Here is a 17,063-nt window from a genome sequence, read left to right on the forward strand (position 1 = left end):
CAACACCTTCCCCCCACCCCTCCCTTCTTCCCGGGCTCAACTTCACTCCTGAATCTCTTCCCCCCCCGAGCGGCGCAGGGGGACGGGGAATGGGGGTTGCGGTCAGTTCATCACACGTTTCTGCCGCTCCTTCCTCCTCACACTCTTCCCCTGCTCCAGCGTGGGGTCCCTCCCACAGGAGACAGTTCTCCACGAACTTCTCCAACGTGGGTTCTTCCCACGGGCTGCAGTTCTTCACAAACTGCTCCAGCATGGGTCCATTCCACGGGGTGCAGTCCTTCAGGAACAGACTGCTCCAGCGTGGGTCCCCCTCGGGATCGCAAGTCCTGCCAGCAAACCTGCTCCAGCGTGGGCTCCTCTCTCCACGGCTCCACAGGTTCTGCCAGGAGCCTGCTCCAGCATGGGCTTCCCACAGGATCACAGCCTCCTTCAGGCATCCACCTGCTCCAGCGTGGGGTCCTCCACGGGCTGCAGGTGGATATCTGCTCCACCGTGGACCTCCATGGGCTGCAGGGGGACAACCTGCTTCACCATGGTCTTCACCACGGGCTGCAGGGGAATCTCTGCTCCGGCGCCTGGAGCCTCTCCTCCCCCTCCTTCTTCACTGACCTTGGTGTCTGCAGAGTTGTTTCTCTTACATATTCTCACTCCTCTCTTCTCCGGCTGCCGCTTCCCGGTTTTTTTCCCCCTTCTTAAATATGTTATCACAGAGGCGCTACCACTGTTGCTGATTAGCTCAGCCTTAGCCAGTGGCAGATCCGTCTTGGAGTCGGCTGGCATTGGCTCTATCAGACATAGGAGAAGCTTCTAGCAGCTTCTCGCAGAAGCCACCCCTGTAGCCCCCCCCTACTACCAAAGCGCTGCCACGCAAACCCAATACACATCCTCACTGTTTCATAGATACAGTTTTTCATGGCAAAGTACCCCATTCCTTCACAAATTACAGTCTGCATATCTCTACCGCACTTCTAAATCTATTTGAAGTTACATCTGTAGAATGACTAAAGGATTTGCACACTCAAAACTAACCTCTTTTTATTTTTATTTCAATGCATCTATGTATAGGTCATTTTTATTAATCACATACAAACCAGGTATTTTGTGAAGAACTCTGAAACTCTCTAAGAACTCTTTTCTTTAAGAATTCATCATTTTGTACTAAACGCATATTAGACTGGCAATTCATTCTAACCAACAGTGTCTTGGAGTATTTCCCAAGTGGAACTTAGACTTTATATGATAAATTTCAAATGGGGTCCATGTAGCAAGTGACCCACTACAAAGCTTATTAGGTTATTGCCTAAAGGTTCTACAGGCCAAATCCTCCATCTGTTTTTGGAAGTGGAAGCCTGAATACACAGAGCCTACATCTGTTTTACTTAAACAAAGGAACACTTCCCAGTTTGCCTCAGCATTGCCTGAGGCTATACTGGGGCAATCCCCCACCCCACTATCACCTTTCCATAGGAAAAAAAAAATATCTGTAAAATGGATTGACTGGAAGCAGCAGCATTTTTCAATCTGTTACCACCCAGGTGACTGCAGAACCTCAGAGCAGGGATGGCACACACCAGCAGAAAAATCTAGAGCAGTCACAGGCTTTAAATAGCTTTAGAATCATTGATTTTGCATTCCTGAAGTCCCACAGAGATCAGTCTTGAGATGATTCTGAAGGTTGAGGAAACTATTTCAGAGGCAGATATTTTGGTTTTATACTAATTTGATAAAGTATATACATACACTACACTAATTTTTATATTGTGTATATCTTATAGGGTTTTCATTACATGAGTATGATGGCCACTGGATGACCACTTAACTTTCTAAAAGAATGTTTTTTATTCTACATTCTTCAATTGGAATACTCTCTGTTTTCTTTCTATATTTGAAAGGGACTATTTTTGTGTTCTGGAAAGTGAATGAAAAGCACATTAATGGATTTAGCTGATACGTAATGGATAAATACTTTCAAAACCATTTGCTACGAAAATTTGTAACCACATTCCAGGTATGCAATCAAAACCTTCTTGTATACCGTGAAATAATGTATTGCTGATCTTTTTCAACAATGTCAAATATTGCAGATTTTGAAGAATTAGAAGCTTTTTCTTCTACTTATTTACATGAAATTCCATTTAAAAAAAAAAAAGAAAAATCAAGCTGGAGGTCTTTGTGCCAGTCTTATAAGGTCACCTTCTTTTCTGCACAAATCTTCAGATGAATAAGCATTACCTTAGATTTATAAAATCGATAACTTTATTCAGCAGCTGAACTCAAGCATGTTTAGTGACCTACTGCAGCTATCAAGAAATCCAATATAATATGCAGCACAGAATACATTATCACTGTTCCATCACATCTTACTGTTAAGTTTAAGTGAATGTTATAGTTTATTTGAATTTATTCTGAAGGAGCAGATATGATATAATTAGTTGGCCACTGAAAATGTCTGCTAAAGTTATGGGTCCATTAGAATGCTTGCATAAGGAAGATATTATGAGAATATTTACTCAAAAATGATGCACAGGATACTGGCTTGAAAAGCCAATCTTGACAAAGTAGAATGGAAAGTGGTTTTGATATGATTCATTTCCTTAATGTTATGAACCATAAGGAACAGAAACCAATGAAAATTTATCAAAAAGATTTCTTGTAGGAAAAGCCTCAGTTTTTCAGACTTCATAATCATCAGAGATTGTGAGTAGATATTTTGATAGGGAGCACCTTCTAACCAGCTATGGATGAATTCTTGCAATTAACCTTTTAAAATATATTTTAAACACCATGCATTACCATAAAATTGTGCATGTTGATCTGTCTTCAGATAGCCTCCGTTATAGATATATTATTCAAGCATTTGCTGGCAGACGATTTTAAACTCTTTGAAATATTTTCCACACTGGTGCTGAATGATGAAGTATCCAAGTCACATTAATAAAACTGCCTTGACTCCAGTAATCATATACTATATGCCAGAGTTTGATCCAACACTTACAAAGTGTTAAGTATGCTATCTATAGGATGTTCTGACCCACCCAGCTGCTTACTTACGTTATTTCTCTGCAAAACCTGCAGGGCTTTGTTGACATTGTTCAGAGCATGAACTCTTGTGGAGCCCTTTTCTTTTGCCTACAAAGAAAATAAACCAGATTTGACTGCCCAAAATCAGAAACTAGAATACACTATATGTAACTCAAATCTTATATTACACCTGTAGTTTTCTATTTCGTAAGTTTATGACAACAACAGTGAGAATATTACCATACATCGTGCATATACAGCTTCCTGACATGAAATAGAGGCAATTATGAAATAAACTGGATCCACAGCTGGAAGGTAATTTGGTACCTCAACATTTTTTAGTGGATGAATCCTTGAAATGTGTATAAAATCAGATAATTCCAAATTGCTTTTATTATGATTAGTCGTCTTCTCCATGGCACAATTTAGGAACATTACTATGACAACCAAACAGATAAGCATCAGTTTGTTTAATATTTATTTACAAATATATTCTCTCTGGATTCTGATTCTCAAACTCCCAGCCTGCTTCTCTATTCTTTTATGCGAAAGTTTCAGAGAAAGATCCCAAGCTCACAAAGCCTAAGCAGGAACACAAGAGAGGATATTAAAAGTATGTGTGACATGTCACTTTAGAATTTCCAGGTTAGTAAAGAGCAAGCTGTTCTCTCTTTTCGGACATGTCCAGCTCCAATACACAGACTGTATGTATGAAATTTATTCGCAAAACATTCTAATTCTACACATTAAATTCTATTCCTTGTATTTGGCACAAATATCAAGCGATAAATAATTTCTGAAGTCCAGCTAAAATCTAAATATCTAAATGAACCCTGCCTTAGTCTTGTTTCTCTTTGCCACACTTCCTCAACAAATGCATGCAACAAAGTAGAACATTTTCATTTTAAATATATGCCTAGCAAAGGGTTACTGTCTAATATAGCTCTCAGTCACAATGCTTCCTCAATTTCAAATGAAAGTTGAAAATATTCAGACCCCTAAAAAGTAGTTTCCGCAGGCTCTCATCAATGGCAGATATTAATGAACACCACTTACTACAATTATCACAACATCAAGACTACAACATACAGTAAATGTGTTAATATGTACATACAAGTTTTTGGCCCGTAAGGCATTCCAGAAGCTCCAGAAGTCTTCGTCCATCTCGAAAATCATTAAAAAGATCTTCAATGTAACGTCTTCCAAACTGAAATGAAAAAATGGCTTTAGTTAGTTCAAACACCAAAAAAAGGAAGAATCAAGTTGCTAAAATAAGACCGGAAAGCTGTAAAAGCCACTGCCTTGCAAAGTGGTGCATTCCACCTGTATAAATACACTGTGCTAATTAAACAATAAATATGAAAGGTATGATGCAAAGTAAAGGAGGAAAATATCTTACAAGTAAACTAATAGGATTCTTTCCTATACATCTGTTTTTAACGGGGTTCTACTGCATAAAAGAGATTGGTGCCTACCTTATTTCAAGTATTTTTCTTATGGTAAGAAATGTACATCCTTTATTCCCTCTTCAAATTATACTATTGATATCACTTGTGAGAAACTGCTGCAGATCCAATAATTTATAATCTGTGCGTATACCAATAATTCAAACAATTACACCAGAAGTAAATACTAATGAAGATCGAACACAAATTGGACTTGGCAATTAAAGTGCAATTCAGTAGAAAACTAAGAAAAATACTTTGCCAAATGAAAAAAAAAAAAACAACAAAAAACAACCAAAAAACCAAACACACAGAGATATCAGGTTTAAGTGCCTAGTAGGCACTCTTTCACGTGGCAGAAACAAACTTGGAATTACACAGACAGAGATAAGTCTCAGGCTTACTCTAGTGAGGATCTAAGAAACATGTCTATGCTACTTGGAATTGTACTGATTCAGGGCCTCATTACAGTGAGCGGCTAAACCACAATTCATATTTTGTACATAGCATCAGCGAAAGATGAAAGGAAATACTTGGGATTTTCCCCCATGTGATAATGGTAAAAAATTATTTACTCTTTCTAAAATTCAAGCAAAGTTTTTGATCTGATGCTTTGACTAATGCATTAAATTTTAAAAATATAGAAAAATAATTTTGTGTAGTTTAGTCACTGTGCAAATTTATGTGCACCTATAAATTTTGACATATTTTTGTATGTATGAGAGCTATTGAGAACCACAATAAAAACCAGTGATTATTTTGTGCAGTGTCAAGAAGATTCACATGTCCATGTTATTTCTAATTTGTGATGTTTCACAGATGCTTTGATTGATTTGAGAGAAAGCATCTGTATTTTAATTTGCTGGAACTGACACCATGCTGACCTACATTGCACATCATCCATGTCCACCACAGACCAAAGAAGAATTGGGAATCCGTATTACATAGAAAACATTTGCTTCCCTGTCAGCAGCGTTGTTCTGGTACTCACTGCAACACTCATTAGAGCTAGCTGGGAATTTTATGAAAATGTATTTTGTCAGAAAGTATCAATTCCTTCAGAAGGTTTCTTAAACAGAGAATTAAGGACAGTTTCCAATGCTTGACTCATTTTTTCCTCAATCAATAAATACTTATGTGTACAGCACAAACTTTAGTGCTATTGGCTACTTCGACATGACTCTTTCCCTCTTCCTTTCTCTCTGCTCTTCTGAGGCAAGAGCTCCTTTCAATCCCTTCATTTTTTGGTAAGGTCTTGTTTGCATTTCATGGAACAAACAAATTCAAAATACCAAAAATTTTCTACAGCAGTGGGAATCCTTGTTTTCTAGCCAGTTTTCACACCCTGCACAACTAAGCTAATTTCTAGTTAACACACATGTTGCCACTTGGCTATCTAAAATATCTGAAAAACAGTACTGTGTAGATTCACATATGATTTACTCACCCTGCTCAACCTCTTGAATTACCTCTAACTAATAATACTCAGCAACTCTATGTCCTGCCTTGCATTTAGTATGAGAAATAGTTTTGATAAAATGTTTTAAATTACGGTATGAGTAATTATGTGCCATTACGCAAGTCAGGTCATGCATGGTACTCCTGAAGTTGTCTATTACTTACTCTATACAGCACAAATTTAAAATCAAACTATATGACTAAATCAGAGAGACTTTCTTTTGTTCCCTAATCTTGCAGAACAAACGTCATTTTTGCAGAGGGGAAGCACAAGACCTATGCATTTCTAAGGGAACATTTTAACATTCCTTAGAAAGTTGAAGTGATCAATAGGCCCTTCTGTAACACTATGAAAGAGTTGTGCCCATAATGTTACTGAATCACTCTGGGAATATGAGCACAATGACATTTTTATAATAGAATATAATTATATTGCTTTGTATCATAAGGGAAAAATAGAACTAGCCTTCATAACTGCCTGTGTGTCTGTCTGTCTTCCTTTTTGCATTTAAGCTATTCATAATGTTTAAATTGAAATCCATGTAGGACAGCCAAAAATTCTGCTTGACAAAATAATACGGGGTGTTTTTTGGTAAAGCTTTCAGAAAGAAAATAAAGACACAGCATGGTAGCATCCCCAGCAGGACATATTAATTACAAATGTATTACAAGTAAACCTTAAAACAAAAGTTACCATTGATTTTTTAGGGTCTTGGAAGCATACCTTCCATTAATGAACAACTTATGACACCCTATACTACTGCCACACATATCATCCTTAACCTGAAGAAGGTTGGTATTTTTCTGGCAACAGGGTAATTAAGTCTTCTTTCTCAAATAGATTGAATGTCTTTACTGGATCAACATTGCAGTAAATCTTCAGAAGCAAAGGGCTCAAAGATGCATCACATAAATTCATTGTGTCATTGAAAAGTGTCTATTAAGTTGTATGAAGCTTTGAAAACAATGAAAAAACCAAGTATGGCTAGTCAATGGCTTGCCAAAACAAATGCCTAGTCCTTTATTATAAATTCTTTGTGAAAATAACCCTGTTTAAAACTTTTTTTAGGTTGTGACCTATAGCCACTGCCCTTTACCTACAGCAAAATTAAAATGTACAGAAGAATCTTCTGTGCTGTTTGTACGCATGTTCATTTGTTACTCCCCCTATATTACAAACTTATCCAAAACCTAATTTTTAAAAATGCCCAAAGCAGCTGCATTCTGGATTGTTGGCTCACACTTAGTTTTTCTTCTTAAAAACCACAATGATGGAAGAGATGGGGGAAATGAGAGACAGTACAGGACAGAAGAAGGACTGCCGATACCAAACATGAAGCATAAGGTGACTTTTCATCAGGGTTGCAATAATTTCCCAAACGGTAGTTTGAATGGCAACAATATAAAACTAAGGTAATTGTATGATCTTAATCAATATATAAGATATCTATAACATTAGTCAAGCAGATCAGCAAAGTAATTATCATCTCTCTCTTCCTTACTTGCTTATTTCACAGAATCACAGAATCACTAAGGTTGGAAAAGACCTGTAAGATCATCAAGTCCAACCATCAACCCAACACCACCAGGCCCACTAAACTGTGTCCCCCAATGCCACGTCCACACGTTCCTTGAACACCTCCAATGACGGTGAATCCAGCACTTCCCTGGGCAGCTTATTCCAGTGTCTCACCACTCTCTCAGGAAAGAAATTTTTCCTAATATCCAGCCTAAACCTCCCCTGGAGCAACTTGAGGCCATTTCCTCTCGTTCTATAGCTAGTTACATGGGAGAGGAGACCAACACCCACCTCTCTGCAACCCCCTTGCAGGTGATTGTAGAGAGTGATAAGGTCTCCCCTCAGCCTCCTCTTCTCCAGACTGAACAATCCCAGTTCCCTCAGCCGCTCCGCATAAGGCTTGTGCTCCAGACCCCTCACCAGCTTCGTTGCCCTTCTCTGGACACGCTCCAGCACCTCAGTGTCCTTCTTGCAGTGAGGGGCCCAAAACTGAACACAGGATTTGAGGTGCGGCCTCACCAGTGACAAGTACAGGGGCACGATCACCTCCCTACTCCTGCTGGCCACACTATTTCTGATACAGGCCAGGATGCCGTTGGCCTTCTTGGCCACCTGGGCACACTGCTGGCTCATATTCAGCCGGCTGTCAATCAACACCCCCAGGTCCTTTTCTGCGGGGGAGCTTTCCAGCCACTCGTCCCCAAGCCTGTAGCGTTGCATGGGGTTGTCGTGACCCAAGTGCAGGACCCGGCACTTGGCCTTGTTGAACCTCATACAAGTGGCCTGGGCCCATCGATCCAGCCTGTCCAGATCCCTCTGCAGAACCTTCCTACCCTCGAGCAGATCAACACTTCTGCCCAACTTGGTGTAGTCTGCAAACTTGCTGAGGGTGCACCCTCATCCAGATCATCCATAAAGATATTAAACAAGACCGGCCCCAACACTGAGCCCTGGGGAACACTGCTTGTGACCAACAATTAATGGAGGGATTTGGGGGATTGGAGGCAGGGATGAAAAGTACAATGAGAAAAAATATACAGAATAAAGAAAAAGAGGGAATAACTGTAAAACTGAAATTAAAAAAAAAAAAGAAAGAAGCAGAAATTACTTTCTAGAAGTAGGACTAGCAAAAGAAAAATCTAAGATAGGAATTTGTTAGAATCTTCATGACTAGAAAGACTCTAGGAATTTAAGTACACAGCAGTTTTACATATTATTTTTACCTACTGTCTTCGTGTTAAATAAAGGTCAAAACAGAGACCGTTTTCTTGGTTTAGCTGATATGGCTGTTGCCTGCAGCTGCTGATCTTTACATAACATAAGGGGACCTGAAGGAAATCCAAGGGATTTATTTTAAGAGAAAATCACCAAAAAATGTGATACAGAAGGAAAGATAAGATTCCTGTTTTATCACAGATGAAATTAACCCTCCAACTTAAATAAGGACTGAGAAAAGGAATTCAAAACCTACAATTGTATGGAAAAAAACCCTGCAGTACCATGGTCAACTACACAAGCCTTAGTCTTAGAATTATGGGGTAATGTAAAATTAACATCTCAGGAAAACGTGGGAACTTGCAGCAGAGTCTTCCTCCAGGTATTATAAGGAGTGAAGCATACTTAGAGTATTCCGCATACTAAGTCAACTGCTTATACATATCTACATGCATGTCCATATTCTAGAATGCTCTCAGTATTAGACTGAAATAATATCTAAAGTGTATTAGTTATTTTCCAAACTCAGACAGCAACTGAACCAATCTTATGCCAAAGAACATTACCTGAAAAGACAAAAGTAGATGGAAAAGAAAGAAAAGAGAAAATCAGGAAATAGACTGAAAATAAGTGTTGATAGAGAAATGTAGTTGCAAATTTTTTGGTGTGAATACACTTGGAAATCTTAAAACATCAAGCTCCATCCTATTCATCTCACTACTGTCTACTCTCATTGTCATTCCTGTGTTCTTCTTTCCAAAGACTCTGTATTACACCTCATTCCCCCTATGTAAATTTAACAAATAAATTTTATCAAACAAGTAAATTAATTAATCAGCTCATTCATCAGATACATTATGGAAGAAGTTAATACTGTGGGAAATATTCCATGAAAAGCTGGTATTCCATGAAAAGCTCTTTGTTCAGATCTACATGCAAGCCAATAATTGTGAAAGCAATACAGAGAATACCAAATAATTGAAAAATATCTTGTCCAGAGAAGGCACAAAGACATCTGTTCATGAACATTGCCTGTCCATTGCCCAGTGCTCAAAAATTATGAGTCAAAGCTCCAAAAATTCTGATTAGCATAAAACTGTTAGCAGACATTAAGTTTTAGAATAAATTTGCATAGGCAAATACTATACTAAGGGAAAATAGAGTGAAGGGAAAGGAAATAGGAAGGGGAAGGAGTTGGGAAGGGAGGGGAAAGGGAAGGAGGGGAAGAGGATTAAGAACAAGTCATAACTTAAACCGTCTCCCACAAGCACAAAGAGTAGAAATGTACTTCTATTTCCTGAGATTCATTAACACTCAAAATTTAAAGCCATGAGTCCATAACAACAACTCCAGCAAAATACATGATAACAGAAGACTGTAACACAGCTATTATTTGAGGTTCTTTAACATGCATATATATTTTTTCTGTTTTATAAAAATGCCATATGATAGATGCTTTTTCCCATTTTTTCAGAAAAATAACAAAGGGTAAAAACTTGGCTGAGGCAGAGATCTCAGACTTTTCATTTTCCTTTGCAAACAAGTATGCATTTAGATTACACTTTTCATTTGAAGGCAGACTAGACTGTAAGAAGATTATTACAGTAAGACAAGTTGGATGCTATTACTTATGCATTTTACAGTATTATTGAGTTTTTATTATCAGTTTGTCTGGGAAATCTAGCAACCAAAACTATCAACAGACAGAGAGAGACAGAGAATAAACTAAAAGAGAAAAGGCACTGGAAAGACAGAGAATTCAAGGTTAGGTATGACACTAGACAGAAGATTTAAGGTTATATTAGGCATAAATAGGAAAAATCAGCTTACAATAAAACTAGTGGACACAGAAGTCCTTCAGACTCCTGGGACAGCTAAATAACTGAGACCTTAGCTTGGGACAAGGAGCCCTCCTGTGCTTCCAGGAGGGGAAAGAAACCTGGACCGCAGAGACTGGAAGGGAGCTGTAGTGCAGTCTAGCTGTGCCCCCAGCATGCAGGGCTGTAGAACAAAGAGCAAGAGGTGCCCTGCAGTTTGGCCGGGACCTCAGGCTGCTGATTGCTTACTAAAAAAATGAAAACACAAGATACAATCCAGAAAGGTAGAAGGACATAAGCCATAAGTCTTCACATAACTTTTTCAAGTAATTGTCTCAAGTTCAGTTTTTAAATCTGTAAATTTTGCTGAATAGATGTCAGAAAGAAAGAAATAAAAACTTGGTTGGCTTACAGATGTTACCTCTAGTAAGATTTTAAAGAACCAGCCTTTCCTTGCAGTCAAAATATTTGATGCCTCACTCTGTGAAACAATAAAGAAAAGCCCATTGAGCTAATCTCAACAGATCTTTTAAGTCAATTTTAATAAAAGAGGGATTATTAATACTTGCTCTTGCTCTGCTAAATATATTAAAGGTTGAATTTCTCTCCCCAGCAACCTCGTTTATGGTTTGTTCAGTTCTGCTGGGAAGTTCCATGAAAGTGACTGACGTTTTCTTTCATTGATGCTGGATTACTATTACAGCAGCAAAAAATATTGTCCCAGTCACAAGGGAAGAAAGATGCACCAGGCATAGTTTAATTAGGCCATAGCTTTACTGACTCATGGGAAGCACTGAGCAATAACTTGAGCCACATGAGCCATCCTTTTTCCCGTCATCCTTTTCTCCTGTTAGAACATGGAGTTATCCACTCTGCTGCAGGTGAAACTCTACACTGGCCAGTTGGAAGTCAAACACAAGCGGTTTGCCTCTCTACTGTCAGAGCTCCAACCTACTTCCCAGCCTTTGTGGTAGACACCTTTTTTTGCAGTCTAACTTCAGCTGTCAAGGAATTGCACAGAAGAGTAACTGATGAACGCCGGTATTTTAAAAATTACTATTACTGACCAACTGAGAGGAAGGTGTAAAACCCTTCTCTAAAGATTCCACACTCTTCTCACAGGCAACGAACCAAATAATATTAACGCGTCAACAAGGTAGCTATCACAATGCCTGCAGCAGGCCCAGAACACCCAGCTCTACCCTTAAAGAGGGATCTATGGCAGGTCTTACCAATTGTCTGAAGGGAGTTCATGTTTGTGGGACAGGACACATACTCCCAGAGTAGGAGCTGGTTTCATATCCAGCATCATCCCTCTTGTTCAGATGATGACACCAGACCCTCCTGGCGCTTCTGTTCAATTCTTATAAAAAGATATTTTCCCCTCAGCACAAGGAGTCACTCTACTTTTTTAGGGTCATTACGGAGAAGGATGCTCACACACCCCTAATTTTCTAAATAAATAATACCTTGTTATTTCTATTTTAAAATAAATCAGAGAATCTCACTGCAGGAGCCATACATATCCAGAACAGAAATCCAGATATACTGACAGACACAATTATGTCAGTACAGCTATCATTGGTTTTCTTAGCTTTAAGAAATTTGACTCTAAATTAAATGTAAATCAAAGAATAAGCAAATAAATATGTCATAGTAACGCATACCTCATCTTTGGTTTACCCTCATCTAGTGCTTACCCAAGAAGGACAGAGAGGTGCAGAAAGTTCTGACATCAAAGAAGTAGGAGAGCTAATCGATGAGTGAAGAACAGTCTCACCACGGTCTCCAATTATTATATAGGCTCTACAGATAATCTATATTATCTCCTCAGTACACTTTAACATACCCTTCTGAAGCCAGTACATAAGACCTTCTGAGACCCAATATGCAAAAGTATTTTCTTTGGAGAGTGTTCTAATTTACCTTTCTTTTGTTGAATCCTACTGTAAGATTAATTATGTGATAATTAAAATATTGGAAGTTTCATCATGCATAGCAGAACTTCCTAAAGTTATGTTGAAATGCTTCCCATCCTTGGTATCACTGAAACTCATGAAATTGAATTATTTTATCTGCTCTGAAAGCAAAGGGAATTCATTATTTATTAATTAGACACACGGCATTTTAAAAGTTAAAGCCAAAATAGTTTTTATCTATCCTATTTTCATATAAAATATCCTTACGAGGTTTATTCAATACAACTTGAATTCACTTTAATTAGACATTCTATTTTATCTATTAATGCCATTTGAAAATGAGATTTTGAAATGAATCACATCACTAACCAGATTATTTTTTCCAGATTCAGTGTATTATATTTGTCATGCGAATGAAACTAGATTAAGAGCAGATATTAATTGTAATAGCATAATAGTATTAAAAAACTGAAGATCTGTTTGGAACAACAATTGGAGATGCAGTCTCCAATTAGAGCAGGAAAAATATAATTATATCAACAGTAGTTTTTTTAATAGCATTCTAATACATAATATTTCAAAAATGTATATAATATATAATGCCAATTGCTAAAATGAAAAGATAAAATTGCAGTAATTTTAATATTATTTTTCAAAAGGTCATCTATTCCCATGGAAGAAAATATCTTATAAACAATTGATATACTTCACTGTGTGCAGACCATAAGCACGCAAACCAAAGCATGAACAACTTTTTAGGCAAAATTTGATGGGACAGAGATGGTATGGCCACCTCTGGATACCCACACCTGAATGTGGCAGATTTTAATGTAATCAGGTATCTGTTAATAGAGAAATAAAGAAAACCTTGTTGTTTCATATATGGTGCACATATTTCATATACAAGTATATATGTCCCCTTTAAAATCTGAAACAAGTCAGGTTATTGCTTCTGTGGCAGGATTAATGGAAAAGTATTTTTTTAATGAAAGGTTACCTCTATTGCAATTCCAGCACAGCTTTATCTGAGATACAAATCAGGTGAAAAAATTACCAAAGCCGCTCACAGATGATGGGAACAAAGATTGGAGGATTATTCCACCCTTCACTTCAACGATGAAAGCTACAGTGACCATCCAGATAAGTCAAATTCCTGTTACTTAGGGTTTTAAAGTGTTCTGTGATAGATTTTCAGTTCTAGCACAAACCTGAGCAGGAATTTAACTTAGTAACATAACCATTCAACAGCTCAACTTGTGGATTAAAAAACACTTCTCTTTTAAGTTTCCCATTTTCACATCAGCCAAAAAAAAAAAGTGTTGAGAGAACTGTCAAAGCTTAGACAAAAACTAACTAGTTTTAAAAAATACTAAGCTGATGCTCACTAAATACATCTATGCTAACTTGCCCAGTAATTATTACACAAAGTTTCTATTTGGTAAGCCATGGATGTACAATGTTGGCATCTACTGCTTTTCTTCTATGCATATAATTATGCTTCCCACCTCTGTGAAGAAATGTATAAGGAAGAAAAATACCATAAACTAACAACTAATTTTATTTATAGTGTTATTTCAGATGTAACTTTCAAGAAAAGATGGATTGTTAATTATGTTTACATGTTCCAGAATACTTGTACTTTTTTAATTTATAGTGTGTAGGCATTTTTGAATTTATAGTGGGTAGAATTTTATAATAGCATTTTTAAACAGTGGGAGCTGCAAAGATGAAAATGCAGGGTTTTTGAGAGGAAGAGACAGCCCATTTTCCAGTGGAGAAGCACAAACTGTACGTAGCAGATGCCAAATGCAACAATTTTGACTAAAATTCTCATTTAAGGGAGCATAAGTTCCACAGCAGACTGTTTCCATAAACATTTGTTATTCAAGTAATTTAGTTTTCCATACGTGGTTATTATATAACAGAAAAACTGTCTTCAGCCTTGATTAAAATCACAAACATTAGTGCAAAATCTTGGACAGCAGAGAAAGATTCTGAAATTTTTGTCTTTTGGCTTATTGATGTTCTGAATCTTAGAGAACAGTTTAATATTTACACAATGAGGTACAGAATACTGCATGTACTGCGTTTCCTCATGTATGACTATGTCCTTTCTGAGTGAGTCTGGATTCTCCCTTTATTGAGGGACAGGCTTTAGCAACACATTTTTCATCAGTTTAGAGCTTTAATCCTGGCTGCAAAGAAAACTTGAGATGTATAAATGATAAGCGAAATTTCAAACATTTTACTTTGAAAGCCCTTCAGGTACATAGTCTCATCTTTGAGAATAAATAAACCAGACAAACCTCTACTACTGTCTTTACTTGTAATCGACAAATAGTCAAGCTTCTAAATAGGTGCAACTGTAATTAAACAAGACAAAAACACGGTAATTTTCATAATAAGAAAACAAAAAACCAAACTCCCTAATTATGAAGTGCTGCTATTACTTGTATTATGAATCCCATATAAACAAGAGACTTAACCTAGATCAGTTCTTCACTGATCAAGATGTGAAAGAAGCAAATGTGGTACGTAATTTGGACAAAAGCTTTAGAACGAAACTCAGTTTGACTCCACACAACGGCTCACATACACGGCAGCTCCCTTTCTGTGTTTGCAAAGTGGTGGCACTGCACACTGCAACTGATTTTGACTCTCCTTGAGAAGTCAGCTTCTCCGAAGCACTGAAGAATGGACTAGTTTGTGATAAGCCATTGAGGAGCGGGGATCTTCTCAGTTCACGGTGAAGTTAGGTCTCCCCTTAGGGCCACAAATCATCAGTGAAATGCCCAGCCAAATTAACTGAGAGCTGCCTTGAACTGTCAGCATTGACCACATGGGGAATTCTGACCATTAAAGCTAACGTTCCTACCTCTGCAGCCTAAATTTTCAGTTCTTACTGCTTCAGACACCTTTCTGATGTAAGGAAAATGTCTACAGTTATCAGGATCAACAGAACAATTTGACATGTCTCAGAGAAAGTACCCTAACTTGGACAACTGGGTAGACCTAAGTCAGGGTAGCAAGTCATCCAGTTTGCTCAATTTGACTTTGTCTATGGAGAAAGAGCGAAAGGCAAAAGTTCTGGCATTTCTTGTCATGCTTCTACTCCCACTAACTCTTGTATTTTTTTGGCTTTCATTAACATTTCTTGATTAGGAAACACCTGACCACTATTTTAATTTTGACAAAAAAGACAAAGGAATGCTGAAAGGGAAGAGGGGTATCATACAGAAAAGAAGTAAGTAATGAAAGTATTCAGTCTTCACCAGTGAGAAGTCATCCTCAAGAACAAACACATTTTGGTAGCCAAATCAAAAACAAACTCTCAGTGCACCTGAGGTAGTCCTGCTTTCAAACATATTTTTTCAAACATATTTTTTCAAACATTTTTTTTCAAACATATTTTCATTGACTCAAGTGAACCTGTAGTACTGACATACAAGTGGATGACTCATCCTCCTTTCTAAAGGGTTACAAATATTTAGTCAAACTCACTGCATTTTCTGGCACATGCACATAGTGGCTCCCTGTCATCTTGCTCCATGGAATGGTTAAATCAAGTATATATTTGCTTTCAATATTGCCATTTGAAGCTGTAGCAATGATAAAATCCATGCAACCACACCTGAGATGGCTGGTGATCATTCTACTTGGTGAAAAGGAAAGGCCAGTATTTATTTATTCAGAATGGAGATTACTCCATTAACTTAAGTGCCACAGGGACTATGCTTGTTCGTGCTGTCCTGTGTTGAAGCCTAGCTGAGCAGGAGGATTTACTGCATGTGTATTACAACCAAGAACTGTTCTGGGAGTTTCCCTACACCCACTGTATTTATTCCCAGCAAGCTTGTTTGCAGTAAGTGGGATATGAATTTAAATGATATGCTTAAAAGAGCAAGTATACCCACTCTGCTTGAGCTCAGGTAGTAGTTTAAAATGGGTTCTTCCACTTTTTTCCCATCTGGAGAAGTCAAGCATAATTTTAGAGAGACTGAAAATCTACCTATAGAAACTACATGGCTAACTAAAAGGATACAGTTTTCCAATACAGTCCATTGTTTGGCTTAAAACTTCTATGTAAGATATATAGTTCATTATCTAAATGTGAGTAATTAATTTTTATTTTAAAAAAACCCAACAACTGGTGCTTGAAAGCACAATTTCCATTTGAACTACTACTAAAAATTAGTAGTCTGCTGTAGAGGCCATCATCTATATGTAAAATTTCAAGACATTCAGAAGGAAAACCTAGAAAGAAAAAGCAGCAAGAGGTCAGTATTTGAAAGGGAACAGCAGTACATATAAGACACAGTGAAACAACAGGAAATGAGGAGATTCAAAGACAACTTCTATTTCTCTTGACAAATACAGATTTACAGGTATGGCAGCCTGCTAGCCTATCAACAACAGGCTCCACAGGACGAGCTGTGAGTGTGGCACCACCATTCCTCGAAGCTGCAGTACCCCTGCTCTTTGTGACTGCCATTCCCTTACTGCAGGACAGACCAGTCTACTCCTCCTCATTTCACAACTATTTTACTTTTTACCCTACATCAGTGATGAGGTTGATTTTCAGGTTTTATGAATGGCCAGAAGCATGTTATAGTCGGGTTTCACATTTCCTCATGATATTATACCCATGACTCTAGCACTATTTAAAACC

The 17,063-nt window shown here is 37.7% G+C and overlaps 1 protein-coding gene across 2 annotated transcripts in view; it reads right to left on the reverse strand.

The window, feature by feature from the left end:
* DMD (dystrophin) overlaps window positions 1-4,220 on the reverse strand; it is a 907,831-nt gene extending 903,611 nt beyond the window's left edge. For both annotated transcript variants that reach the window (XM_059827200.1, XM_059827195.1), the window contains exons 1-2: window positions 4,136-4,220; window positions 3,052-3,129 (exon numbers count right to left, since the gene is read on the reverse strand). The gene's annotated coding sequence lies outside the window, so the exon portion shown is untranslated. The remainder of the gene's footprint in view (window positions 1-3,051; window positions 3,130-4,135) is intronic.
* Between the last annotated feature and the right edge of the window lie 12,843 nt (window positions 4,221-17,063).

Source organism: Gavia stellata, chromosome 1, assembly GCF_030936135.1.
Source record: "Gavia stellata isolate bGavSte3 chromosome 1, bGavSte3.hap2, whole genome shotgun sequence".
Classification (NCBI taxonomy): domain Eukaryota; kingdom Metazoa; phylum Chordata; class Aves; order Gaviiformes; family Gaviidae; genus Gavia; species Gavia stellata.